The following is a 14819-nucleotide window of genomic DNA, read 5'->3' as shown; positions in this document are numbered from 1 at the left end:
TATTTATGCTATAGTGGTCATACTATGTATTTATGCTATAGTGGTCATACTATGTATTTATGCTATAGTGGTCATACTTTTGAAAGTATTTGTCCGCTGTATTTTGTATGGTGGCTGTTAAGTTAAGTATAGTACAGAAAGGGCTAAATAGCTCAGATTATAGTTACCCACACCATGACCAATTGGAACTGGGTTAGTGGATGAAGCTAAAGTTATATAAACTCAGGCACACACCTAGCTTAGGGTTGTTTCGCATGAGCGCATATACAGCGCGTTTTAACGCCGGGGCGTATATACGTGCCCATGAGAGGCTTTGATTTTCAATGCATCTGTTCACACGGACGAATATACAGTGCATAAATACGCCGGCAGTGTTAAAATTGGAACATATATGCGGCCGGCACATATACGCTCAGCCAAAACATAGTTTTGGAACTACTTTTGGCCAATATACGCCAGGGGGTCTTATAGACTCCTATGGGAGCAGGGAATGAAAAGGGAGGGGGAGGCATTTATTCAGCGTCGAACACTGCGAAAACCTTACAGATGCCTCTATATAGGCATTGGAAGCCATCCCAAGAATTTTGGCAGAGCGAGGGATTTCCAGGGTGTGGCGTATTTTTAAGCTTAAAAACAACGCTTACGGTCGTGTGAATGGTCGAGAAAACGCTGGCCGTGATCACGGAAAAACGCCTATTCAGGCACTTATACGGAGCAGGCATAAAAACGCTCGTGTGAAAGAGCCCTAATTCAGTAGTTTAGCTGATTGGAGGTTTAGTTACTCAAAACAGTAAAAACTTTATTCCCAACTTAGGAGAAGCAGATGTGGAGGCCCACTATTGAGTGTACCAGAGGCTTACTATCCTGACACCTGGATCACTACATGTAGAATACAGGAAACCACAGGATTGGTTTAACTGATGTAAAAACTCCCCAAGGAAAGCTACACACTCCATGGCCATGAACACCTCACAATAACGCAATTTTAATACAAAGGTTAAAGGGACTCCAAAATCACAAGGAAATCACATTATGGAGCATCAAGATAGCTGGAGAGGGATCACAGCCACCACCAGTACAGAAACTATGAGTTTTGGTTTTCAAAGAATGTGCCTTCATGTATGGATGTTGTACTGCTGCTCTTTGTTTCAACTTTTCTTCTCCGGACTCTCTGGACTTTATTTAGGGTAATGCACTGCACAACACCATCTACACCCAAGGACTGATCCCAGAGTACATTACCATCATCAACTGAGCAGATCGTGGAGCATCACACCATGACAAGGGATTAGGCTTACTGTCCTTTGCACAGTCAACCCAATCACTATGGTCGGACGACATAGCAACTAGTTGATCAGTTAATCAGCTCATTCAGTTTGATTTTCACTGTCATTAAAGGAATACTTTATTTAGAAATTGCTAAAAAAGTAAACAGGTATTTACTGAAGCAAGCAATCTTGGAGAAATCATGCAGTGAATACAGAGAGTAATTTTCTGTGGATGTGGCAGTTGGACACAAAATTGGTGGGTTCATCTGGCTTTCCTCTGTATTGGCATCTTAACACCATTGAGTAAGCACACAGATAAGGCTCTACGTGACCCTGTCACAACTTCAAATAACGCACTTCTCAGCCTCCACTCAGATACACCATCACTAAGCTAAGTTTCCAGCCCCCCAATCAGTTCCTTAAGGTTAGGCCAATTTTCTTGCTCAAGCCAACAGCAGGTCTCTTAACATCTCACGTGGTTCCACCGCACACGCTCTCTGTTTGGTGCCAAACACTCTACTTAAATAACCTCTGCTCTGCACTTTCTCACCAGTGTTGCCATGGAGCATTCCAGCACCAAAACACTCATGCCCGTATCAGGCTCTCCTTGGGACTCTAGCATCTCTTTCTGCAAGCTTGCCACCAGAAATCATCCCTACTGCCAAGCTACTCTGAAAGGACATGGTAGCACCACTGCATATTGTAGTCTGCTATCCCTCTACAGCCTTGAACACAAAGTGTTCAGACAGTGCAGAGGCACAATGCATCACAGTATGAAGAAGTTATTTACAAGGTGGAGGATAATGTTTACCCCTTTACACACTTCTAGTGGATTGGTCACTGAAGACGCTTCTGGTGGCTGTTATGATAAAGGAGAAAACTAATAATCAGACTGGTAGAAAATCAGCTTATTTAGTCCTTCTTTCCTCATATGGGTAATTTAGGGATTGTTGGAATGATCACATAGTCATTAGGTTATCTGTGGCCAGTGTTAGGCCGACCCTTTAATGTGTTCTGCTGGGGTGTGAGTTCTATTCCACTAAATGCAGCTATACAAAGTGAAGTCATCAAAAGAATAGTTGTAAGTCATATACTACCAAAAGAAGTATAACTGGCAGGATGTGTGCCCTGGGTAGTGGGTGTCATGGGAGGCACCAACAAAGCACTCTGCTAGGGCTAGGATACTGGGGTGAGGCAGCAAACTGAGCTACAGATGGATAGTCAAACAGACTGAATGACCTCTTCATTAGACAGCTATCTAGTAGCACAGTAGACCTTCAGAACTACACAAATTTGTCATTGAATAGATTCTACTAGGATGTTAATTAGAATTATTCCTGATCTCCTCCTCTGACTCCAGTATAGTAATAATGTACACACTATAGTCCCACTAAGTAATAGGGCACTACTGTGATTGAACTATGTAATAGTGCCCCAATTAATAATGTGACCCCAAACTGTGGTCCCAACTATTAATGTGACCCCCAACTGTGGTTCTAATTAATATGATCCCCAACTATAGCCCAATTAGTAATGTGACCCCTAATGGTGGCCCCAATTAATAATGTGACACCCCACTGGCTTCGGAATTCCAGCTGCTAGTATAACTTAAATAATTTACCTGACATTTACCAGTCCACCGTTTCCCATGTGCACACTGTTGCACATTGTGACATCATTTCTCCCCAGCTTCAGCTTATTCTCAGTGCTGAAGCCAGGGAGGAAGTGAGGTCACTCTGTGAGCGCAGTGTCACACAGCCTATGAGTATAAGGCAGATTCTGTAAGCTGCACTAGTGGCTGGAGCCGTTGCTTTTTGGGGGAGCAAAATGTTGAAACCATTATACCAGTCCATCAAGTCTAACCAATGATTCAACCATGCTGATCCTGAGAAAGACAAAAACCCCTATGGGATGAATGCCAATTGCTCCATCTTTGGGGAAAATTCCCTTCTCAAGAAATCTAGTTCCCATAACTTGTAATATTATATCTTTCAAGAAAGGCATCCAGGACCTCCAATAAATTTGTTCAATAAGTCAACATCTTGTGGCAGAGGGTTAATAATCTCACTGCTATTACAGTGAAGAATCCCTGACTGATGGCGAAACCTTCTTTCCTCTAGATGTAGAGGACACCCACTCTTCATGGTTACATAGGTGTAAAAAAATAATTATTGTACTGTCCATCCACATATTTGGACATTGTAATTAGATTGCCCCATAATTGTATTTTTTCCAATCTGAATAACCGCACATCTTGATAGTGAAATCCACCCTTTTCCTTAGTTACCCATGTCATCTCCTCTGCACCCATCCTAGTTCAGCTATGTTCTTTTTAGATAGAGGTACCCATATGACCACATGAACTGTCAATTTACATTATAGGTTTTGTGGTTATCCTAACCATGAAACAGTGCCTGTTTGAATAATATAATACTAATGTCTAATTTCGATTAGCATAGCAAATGTTTTAAAAATAATGATTTCTTGCTTCTCCTCCGTTTTTGTGACTCCAGTGTAGTGGCCCAGAACTAGTGGGCCCCTACATAATGTTACATGTCTGCCTTGTGCAATTGTCTTGTCAGTGTCTTATTTGTAGTGTGCATTTGGTATGTGTATTGCATCTCTGCAGCACTGAATGAGTTAATGTCTGGGTTATGTCTGAGAAATATATCATATTGTAGCTCATGTGATTATGTGATATATACGTTTTTGTGAAGATGCTATGGTAGGAGAAGTCCATGCTAGCTAGTCTATGCAAGAGAGTCTGAGATTAGAGGCAGTCTAAGAGTATGAGTGCAAGAGGTTCTGCTTTCAAGTCTGTGAGTGACCCCCGCAGACATTTATCGGTTTGTGAGTGGAGAATAGAAGAAGCTGAGCTATTCCCTTCTGCTTGGCCTGGGCCTACTCTACCCAGTATGTGCCGATGCTACCACTAAGCACTGAGAGAGAGAAAGACGGACCGCTGCTTGAGAGAGAAAAGGCACCAGAAGTATGAGTGTTGGCTGGTAGACTGTTGGAGAGAGAAAGAGAGTCACGGGGAGCAGGATCACACAGATAACTACCGTAGGACTGTGGGTTGTCCGGATTACCCCTAGAGGCCTCCCTGTCACACTCCCTTCTATGCATGTAATTGTGCGAAAGTTACAGTAAACGGACATTAATGACCGTTCCCGGTTTGTCCAGAAAGTTTCCTTGTGTGTGGACTAAGTTATTTACTTAATCAAGATTCACCGTAGATGACGGAATGATGGCGTCATGAGTGACAGAGAACTTTAAGGTAACTCCTGGTTACTTTTTCCTGTGACCTCCCCCAGCAGTAACTTGGACGGATCCTGAGCTACCCCCAGGGGAGGAGCTGGTAGAGCCAATGTGACATAGTTATTCTCCTCTACCCCACCAAAAGTTTGGAAAATTCTGTTCTTTACAATCATTTGGCAGCAGCTGCAGTTGCGTACTGCATGGTATTGATATATTGATAAAGACTAACTGTACTAAGATTTCATTATGTTTCAGCTGTGTCATTCCATGGAGCTTCACTGAGTGTTGTATAAGTAGGTACATGTATTACATATGTACATTCAGTGTAAATGACAATCACAATGAGGCATGGTGTGGCAAGTGTACATGACATTACCTTAAGTCTCCATTTATTAACAATTGCACAATACAGCTGTTTAAATATGGCAATAAAATCAGTGTCCAACCCTCAACCACCATCATGTAAAATACTATCAGCTCAGATTAACCTATTTACTGTGCAGGAGACCCACCTTCACCAGATTGTTATACTGTTTTCTGTCAACAGTTACGACATCAGCCATGAAAGCTTATGAAAGTCATTCAACGGAAGAGCAACAACGGTGTGACAATTAACCACAGTTCTGAAGTTTACGTTTTGACTTGCGGAATTCATAGGCTTATTAAATCCTGTAGGTAGGCCGTACGTCATATGAATTATTTGCTTTTCCTCCTGGATGAGTTTTAATAGGTATGAAATCAAATCCAGCAGGACAATTAGTATATTATTATTATTCCTGGTAGATATTCAATGTAAACAGTATCTTTTATTTGGTTTCCTAAATTGTATATTTACAGTATATTTCCACCTTTCAGCACTACTTTAGAATTTACACAGAACTAATCTTTATTAAAAGTTAAGTAACTTTGTAAATACACTGCATTACTTATCTTGCACTCATCCAGAGTTATAGCTTTTATAATCGCATAGGGAAGGCTTCACAGTTCTGCAGGCTTCTGAGCCGAAATCTCTCAGTATCCCTTCTTGGCTCAGTTTCTGAATTATTTGCATTTTGGACAGTTCCAGTTGTATGTAAGCCCATGTGTTCACTTCCTCATTGGCTTGAGGAAAATAGACCATCCTTACCAAAATTGCCCTGATTCCCCCAAATCTAGTGGGCTCTTGACTCTACCTGGTACATTTGGCGAATTTTCGAGAAACGATTAACTGCATGGATTGTCATCTCTGCAGAAACTAATAAAGTGCTATACACTGAACAATCTGCATTAGGGCTCGTTCACGCGAGTGTAGTTTTAGCGCAGTATAGGGGAGCAAAACAAATCACCCTTGGGCTTTATTCCTACGAGCGTATATCAGCCGATCGTTTTCACGGCCGGCCAATATACGCTGTGATCTGATGATTCTTGTGGTCGGCAGAAATCCTCCTAGTGACTTGTAATCTTATTTTCCTGCGTAGGAGTTTCCATAGACTCCTGCTCCCATAGGTGTCTATGGAAACTCCTGCACATCGCGTACCAAAGATAGGTCAGGTTCTATCTTTTCTCGCAGCTTGGACCTTAGCTGCAGGCATTGTAGCCACGCATGTCCTGTCTTTGGAAGGTGCAAGTATTTTGCACGTCCAAAATTCCTTCCTGTGAATGGTCTCTATAGGAAACCATTGTTTTTTAGAAGCGCTATTTTCACTACTTAATAATGTGTTGGTCCAACTTTATGGCCGAACATGGCTTTCAAACAAATTCCACAAGGTGGTGAGCATCCTCCTTCCTCAACCGAACCCATGCCTGCGGTAGCCATTCTGTGTGTTGGTGCAATTTTGCAGATAAGTGGGAGCAGAACTCACAGCCCTTACCCTCACATTGGAAACATGTTCATGGGATTACAGTCTGGGGGCCAAGGCAGTGTGAAGAACACATTTTTGTGTTCCTCCAACCACTCCCTGGTGATTCAAGCTCAATGCCACGGAGCGTTGTCTTGTGAAAAGATGGCACTGTGGTCATAGAAGCCTTCCTGAAGATATGGGTGCAGATGGTCAGCTAACAGGTCCCTGTAGCATTCACCATTCAAGGATTCTGGTACAATGACAATGCCGGGAAAATACTCCCTAGACCATGAGACCACCATCACTGGTCTGTTGAATCCCAACAGTACACTCATGGAATTCAGCTTCATGCTGCTTACTCCAAATGCAAACTACAAGTTATGCTGCGTGGTCATTATGGGATGTATACCTGCAAGGTATGCCGCGTGGTCGTTATGGGATGTATACCTGCAAGGTATGCTACAGGTTTGTTATGGAAATTTCTCCTGCTGTTGTACTGCTAGGTCAGTTGGTCCACTGTGCCACATCATTGCTGAGATACCAGATATACCATCCAAGGCTCGCCACTAGAATCAACCATTCATGGCCTGTAGCTGTGTGATCTTCTGTCAGATGGGGTTCAACCAGTCTTGGTACAATCTTGATACTGTTTTTCAGGACCAGCCAACAAGGGTGACTGTTTCAGAAATACTGGGACCACACCTACAGGCATGAACAACCTGCCCATGGTCAAAGTCACCCAAGTCACCACGTGTAATCATAATTGCCAAATATTGCTTTCTGCTGCTTAGTGGAGGAGTCAACACATTATCTGACAGCAGATCTTGATGCGCCAATCATGTGATAGCGCATTACTGATCATAAGATGCCATTCATCAGCTGTTCCTAAAGCTGTGATCGTTCAGTGTACTTAAAATACAAAATTATCTTTGACATGATTCAATGAAGTTCTGGTTTTTATCCAAATACTGAATTGTCCCATGGTATTTCCAAGGATACTGATTTGATCCCGTAGTCTTACATCCTCTAAAAGAAGTAATACAACAAGAGTCCAGATGATGCTAATATAAAAGTCACTTTTGCAGTTTACTCTAGTAAACTCAAATCCAGAAGAAAAGGGAACCGCACGGCTCCTCACATGCCAGAGATTACGTGGCAACAGGAAAAGTTAGAAGAGTCAATGTAGAGAAATAACGTTCTTAATAACATATCTTGGAACAGCAATGTTCATAAAGGCTGGTTTACACGGGCCGATGATTGCTCAAAGATCACGACAGCTTTGATCGATCATTTTGCATAAAGTATTAAGTAGCTACTCAGCTACTTAAATACAAATTAAGTGTGCAAATGAAGCTGTCCCTGAATACAGTCAATAGGGCTATTATCTGTGCTCAGATCCTTTGTTCTCCCCGGGGAAACAATGCTATCAGCAGTCCCTGTGGAGAACTTCTGATAAAAGTGAAGGACGATTTTTAGGTTAGCTTGAATTTAACGATCAGCTAACAGTGCCCGAAAAGCGAACCATGGGCACACATTTACACGCACCGATTATCGCTAAAACGATCACCGATTAGCGATTTATTTTTTTTTTAGCGATCATTGGCTGGTGTAAGTGGGCCTTTAGTCCTCTGGAGACCTGATGGTAACTGACAGACGTGATGTGAAAAGTCTTCAAACAAGCTGCTTAAAGGGGTTGTCCCGCGGCAGCAAGTGGGTCTATACACTTCTGTATGGCCATATTAATGCACTTTGTAATGTACATTGTGCATTAATTATGAGCCATACAGAAGTTATAAAAAGTTTTATACTTACCTGCTCCGTTGCTAGCGTCCTCGTCTCCATGGTGCCGACTAATTTTCGCCCTCCGATGGCCAAATTAGCCGCGCTTGCGCAGTCCAGGTCTTCTCCTGTTCTCTATGGGGCTCCGTGTAGCTCCGTGTAGCTCCGCCCCGTCACGTGCCGATTCCAGCCAATCAGGAGGCTGGAATCGGCAGTGGACCGCACAGAAGAGCTGCGGTCCACGGAGGCAGAGGATCCCGGCGGCCATCTTCACAGGTAAGTATAGAAGTCACCGGAGCGCGGGGATTAAGGTAAGCGCTCCGGTGAGCTCTCTGTACGTCCCTGCATCGGGGTTGTCTCGCGCCGAACGGGGGGGGGGGTTGGAAAAAAAAAAACCCGTTTCGGCGCGGGACAACCCCTTTAAGCTAGCAAGAAAAAAAAAAATAAAACGCCCAGAGCTATAGTCCACAAAGGATTTTATTGTACTCACAAGAACAAAAAATATTCAGGGATTCAAACACACAATGCAGCATCCTTTCAGTAAGTCAGACTCCTTGACTCAAGTTTCGCTCCTCCTGAGTTTCTTTCTGGTCTAGAGCTGCTGCTGTGTGTATTGCTTTATCTTTCAGGGCATACATGATGTTTGCAGTTCGCTACATAGGAGGACACAATATTGAAATATTGCAAAAACACACACAGCCACGAGCAATAACTGCTGAACTTAGCACCCATTATGTCTCTATAATGCAATAGTCTCTATAATGCACCCGAAAGGATACAGACTTTAGCAAGAACCGTCCCTGTCTCAAATGACTCGGTCATTTGCAGATCATCCGCTGCCAACCTCCAAACACCACAGTGTGAGCTGTCCCTTCCTCCTCCTTCACCTGGACATTGACCACTGTGCAGGCCTTTGTACTTGGGCCCTTCTGAGTCGTGCTGGGCCTCTATATTTTGTCCTGACCACTTTTTTGCCTCTCATGCTGGGGTCCTTGCCAATCGTCAGGAGGGAGATGCAGCCTATGTTAATTGCAGTCACATGGGGTAGTCCGCTATTTCCTTTCGTTCTGCACCATTGAACTTGGCAATGATGACACCTGTCCACTGCTTTAAGTTGTGTCCCATCCTTCTGCTGTTATCACTGGTGACACACTAGCCATGTCACAGGGTAATCAGAACCCCCCCTACCGAAGCCCTATTTTCAGGACTACTGACGTGCTAGTCATGCTACTGCCCACATCATTGAGGAGGGCTAAGTGTGTTCTGATGCACTGGTCACATCAGCTTGGTTCAGTGCTTGTCACAGTGGCACTGTGATAGCAGTGCCGCTCCCATCTTCAATGAAGGAGTGGACAGCTCCTCCATGACATTACAGGGGTATTGATGCTATGTGGGTTGGTCTAAAAGGGGGCACCATTAGTGTGTGGGGCCTAAAAGAGGATGATGAATGCAAAGAAGACTTGTTTTACTGTGTAGGGCACCATTTAGGCACTATTATGTGGGGTACTACCTTTTTAATTGATGGTGAAAACATCAGAGTATGTCTCATGGTTCTAAGCATAATCACCTATTCTACTGTGGTGCATGAACTAATACTCCTAAAAGGCCAGCTTCACACAGGCAGATTCCAATCGCGGAATCCGCGATCAGAATCCACATGTAGGAACCGCAACAAAATACAGTAACTGAAAAGCATGCATTTTCGATTTTTCCTTCACACTCGCGGGTGGAGGAAAAAAATCCCAGCATGTTCTATTTTGCTGCGGATTCCACGCAGACAGCCTCCATTGAAGTCAATGGAGGCCGTCTGACCCGAAGCACATACACAATTAATATTGCGTATGAGCCACAGGTACCCGCGTCATCGCATAGCAACGGCGCTGGAAATACAAATGTTTAAAAAAAAAAATCTGTACTGCACATAACAAATGGCGAGTGCCCACAGTCACCCACAGTACAGAAATGACAGGTACGCGGGGTCGCCACCCGGGGTTAAAGCGGGATTCCGCTGCGGGCTCCCGAATGCGCAATCCAACTATGCCGTGTGCAGCCGGCCTAAGTATGAGTTATTGTAATCAGCATACGGTATATTCGGCTTTATTGGACTCTTTCATTAGCAGGCATCATTCTTAGAGAGGGGTGAGTGGTCTTTACAAATCCCTTTGATGCAGTTGGTTAACAATGAGATTTCTCCCACTTGCTGCCATTTTCTGCTCTAAGTCTTTGCTTTCATCTCATGTAAAGTGTAGCTGAACTGTCGACCAGCTCCTTGCGGAGGATGCTTGGACTATTAACCTTGTCACTAACATAAAACTCACATAATACGCAAGATTAGTTCTGCTCCAGGAAAAACTGCTAATGTTTTCTAAGTAACATGTACCGGCTCAAAACACTTGCTGTTTCAGAAGAGAACTACCTGGTGCTGCAGCTAGTTTGGTTCTTGAGGCAATAGCAATTTTTTTGTTTGTTTGTGTTTTTTTTGTTTTTGTATCATTGTGTTCGGAAAGCCATAACTTTTTTAGTTTTCTGTACGCATGTTAGTTTTTGTTTTTGGCAGGCCGAGTTGTACTTTTAATGGCACCATTTGGAGTAAGTATAATGTATTGAAAAACTTCATTTTTTGAGGGGGATGGAAAAAAGCAACAATTCTGCAATTCCATCATTTTTGGGGTTTGCGTTGGTTTTCATTTTCATTCACCTTGTGGTATAAATGACATGGTACATTTATTCTGCGAGACATACAATTATGGTTTGTTTTATTTTGTACTACTTTTGCACAAAAAAACACATTTTTTATTTTTTTACTCATTTGTTTTTGCGTCACCATACTCCGAAGCTCATCATTTTTCTGTGGACAGAACAGCTAGAATATTTTTTTTCAGGGTATACTGTAGTTTTTATCGGTACAATTTCTAGGTGTATATCCTGACTTTATGATAATTTTTTATTCAGTTTTCTGGAATGACCAAAAACAGAATTCTGCCTTCTTTTTTTTTTTTTTTACAGTAATCAACATGTAGGATAAAAAAATGATAATTTTATATACCTGGTATACTTACTTTTATTAGATTTTTTTTCTAAAACCTTTTCTTGAATCTATATTGAGTGACTTTTTTAGTCCTACGGTAGTATGTGACTTGATCATGCAACCCTCTGATTCCAACCTATATGGAACATTAAATAATACCATTTAAAAAATAGAAATCACATAAAATAACAGGCACTCATATGACTATGTTGACGTGAAAATAAAAAGGTATGGCTATAGGAAAGCAGAGATAAAAAATGAAAATGAAAAACAAAAACATGGCTGGTCTTTAAAGGGTTAAATTCTAGAAGAGAAGTTGGAAGATTAATCTATTCTTAGAATGGATGTTGCCATCCAAAAACTTTCAAAATTGCCCTTTCACATTTAATGCAATAATTGTGATGCATCAAAATAGGACAAATTAACTGTTCCTGATATAGAAGAATTCTGGCATTAATTGCCCAACATTTGGTACAAATCACTTTAGACAAACTAAGTAATCATTTGCGCCAACAAGGACACACTACACACTTTTCAAGCGTGTCTAGAAAGGAGGCATTCCTCACTCATTGGTACAGTGTGCCCTCCCGTTTACATAAAATGTTTCCCCGCGGTTTCCCCAATTTGTTGGAGATGCGGTGCAGGCCAGGGGACCCTACTGCATATCTTCTCGGATTGCCCTGTGACCAGGTTTCTGGTTGGAGGTGTGGCATATTACCTCCAAATTCACAGTTTGTACCTTGCCAAAATCTCCTGCATTCTTCCTCCTCCTCGTCAGTGACATCCCAGAATATACTTACAGGCGATCTGTGGTGAGACATCTGGTGAACACAGCAAAGGCATGTATCCCCAAACTCTGGAGACAAACACTACCGCCCGCTATTGCTTTGTGGTTGCACGTTATTTGCGAAATGAAGGAAATGGAGGACCTGACGTCGTCTCTCAAAAACAGCAGGAAAAATTTACCAAAACATGGCATCATTGGGTGGAGTTTCAAGGTTCAGATGAATATAAGAACCTCTCTGGATAGAACGCTAAGTAGATTCCCCAAAATCGGTCACTGCTCCACTGGTATGTTGGGACAGGCATCTGCACCTACCCCTCCCTTATATATTTAATTTGTGTGGGGGGGGTTCCCTTTCTTTTATTTTGTTTCCTTTTCCTCATCAGCCTGGGACCTTGTCAGTATGGTTTCCCAGCCCCCAAAACCCTTTCCTGTCCCCTTCTTTTCTCCATGCAGTACGGAACTCCTCCTCTTTCCTTTACTCCCAAGTGGTGGGGGTTAACCACTGTTTCATATTCTGAAGGGAGCATTAGCTTTCAGCAAATTGGAATATTAGTTTATCGTTCAGTTGTTTTTTTTACCAAATGAAGATATTTTCTCCTTTTCTACAGAATATTATGTCATGATCTCTCTGGTTTTATATTTTGTGGGATGTTCTGGTATACTATGCAATTTGTATACATGTGTATAACCTTTGCACTATGTTGTTAGTGATCCACAGTTCATACAAAAAATTACTAAATAAAGAATTTTAAAAAAAGAAAGGCAGGCATGAATTTTTGAGTTGTAATACACACTACAGTTAGTACCGGTGTGCGCCAACATGTGGTATAAAATAGGAAACTGAATCAAACGGGCATCAAAACTGTGCCAAATCTATCAAACAATGTGTAACATTTTGATAGATTTGGCACAACATTAGATTGCCTCATTAAAGGGGTTTTCCAATGACTTAAGGGAAGTCTGTCAGGTAGTTTTTGCCATATAAATGCAATATACTGTCAGATATGCTGCTGGATGAGGAATAAAACAGTACCTTTATTTTATTCAACGCAGCCTCCCATCAAGAGATATACCTAGAAAACGTTCCCACACCATATGCTAATTAATGTCGGACCATCAGATAGGCAGTACACCTCCTCCTGTGACCTGCTCTTTACCTCCCTCTTTGGCTCTCTCCCTCCATCCTCCACAAAGAAATGGCCCATTTTTTGCGAATTGACATCTCCAGGTCTGGCCGCTGGACGTCACCAGCTCCTGCACCATACTGAGGATGGTGCATGTAGGTGGCATCATTGCTGACCAAGTGGAAGTCACACATGTGCCCAACCCATCACTGCAGCGCAGGTAGACCATACGTTAATCAGCAAACAAGGGGCCATTACTTTGTGGAAGAGGGAGAAAGCCCAAGCCACTTAAGGAGGCGTACCATCCATCAGAAGGTCTACTGCTAATTAGTATATGGCATGGGAAGCTTTTCTAAGACTATGTCTCTTGAAGGGGGACTGCATTGAATAAAATAAAGGTACTGTTTAAGCCATTCCCCAGTCCAACATCTGACAGTATATTGCATTTATATGGCAAAAATGACCTGACAGACTTCCTTAAAAATTACTTTACAAGCTCTCCATCCTTCCTGGTTGCAGCTGACCAGGACATGTGACTGCTGTAGCCAATCACTGGCTATAGAAGGTCACTACTGTGTCCAGTGATTGGCTGCAGCAGTCACATGTCCTGATCAGCAGCAACCAGGAAGGGCAGAGTGCTTGTAAAGCAATTTTAAGTTGTCTGTGCATTGGACAGCCTTAAAAAATATCTGTCCCATTGTTCCCTGCTCACTGCAAGAGCATACTGTGTATAGAGAGATTAGATATGTTTGTTTTGTACAAGTGCAGCATCATTGAGTTCGGGTGTGTCTTCAATCCTCACCAGTCTCAATGCTCCACTAAGGAGTTGTCACGATTCTTCAAATGTGTAATGTGTAGCAGAGGGTTTTTGCCAAAATGGGCTTTATGCTAAGGAATTTTTTCCATAACTTGAAGAACAAGCTTGACTTGGAAAGACCGAAACATCATCACCTGTTCTGAAATAGAGGAAGAGCTTTAAAAAAAAAGTTATACTAGTGTTACGATTATTGATAATAATAAATGCAAACTGCGTGTTACAGATTTGCATTAAGATATCATGTAATATGTAACTTAGAGCACTGACCACATATGAAGAGTTCATGTGTGGGGGTCATATAGATCAAGGCAGGCATACTGTCACAGGATGGGAGTGAAATGCATGAGTGCCCAACATAAACATAGCAAGGTTTTAACGTATTGTGGGAAAAGCAGGTAGATATGGCCTTATGGTTGCATCTTTTCCAAAGTCTTTGTGATTAATCATATTAGGACAGAAAATATTTAGAATCAATATGCACATATGTTGGGTTTACTTGTTGCAGAATTGCCATCGAATTGGCACCGATTGCAGGAAGTCAGTTTTAAGAGCCCTTTACATGGAACGACTGTCAGGCGCATAAGCGCCCTGTAGCCGTCCCAAAGGCTACTGCACGACTATTGGTCCTATACTTTACACAATGAATGGAGGCGGAGTGGACAGGGATCCATTCACTGTATACCTCGAAGATTGGGTGGCTCTTGTTTACATGCCCGATAGTCACTTGGTTTTTAGTGCTACTAAGAACTAAGCAACTCTGGCAGGTGAGTAATTTCTCTTTCAGTGCCCTGTCACATGTACATGGGACAATTATCACCCAAATTCGCTTTTTCCAGTGAGAATTCAGGTAATAATCACCCCATTTAGCTCCAAACCAACCAATGGGTGTTCTGCTAGCTTGCACTGGTCCGGACTCCCCTCGTTTTTCAAAATCCCCC

This window comes from Eleutherodactylus coqui, chromosome 5 (genome assembly GCF_035609145.1).
Source record: "Eleutherodactylus coqui strain aEleCoq1 chromosome 5, aEleCoq1.hap1, whole genome shotgun sequence".
Taxonomy (NCBI): Eukaryota; Metazoa; Chordata; class Amphibia; order Anura; family Eleutherodactylidae; genus Eleutherodactylus; species Eleutherodactylus coqui.
Note: the sequence above shows the minus strand (reverse complement) of the source record.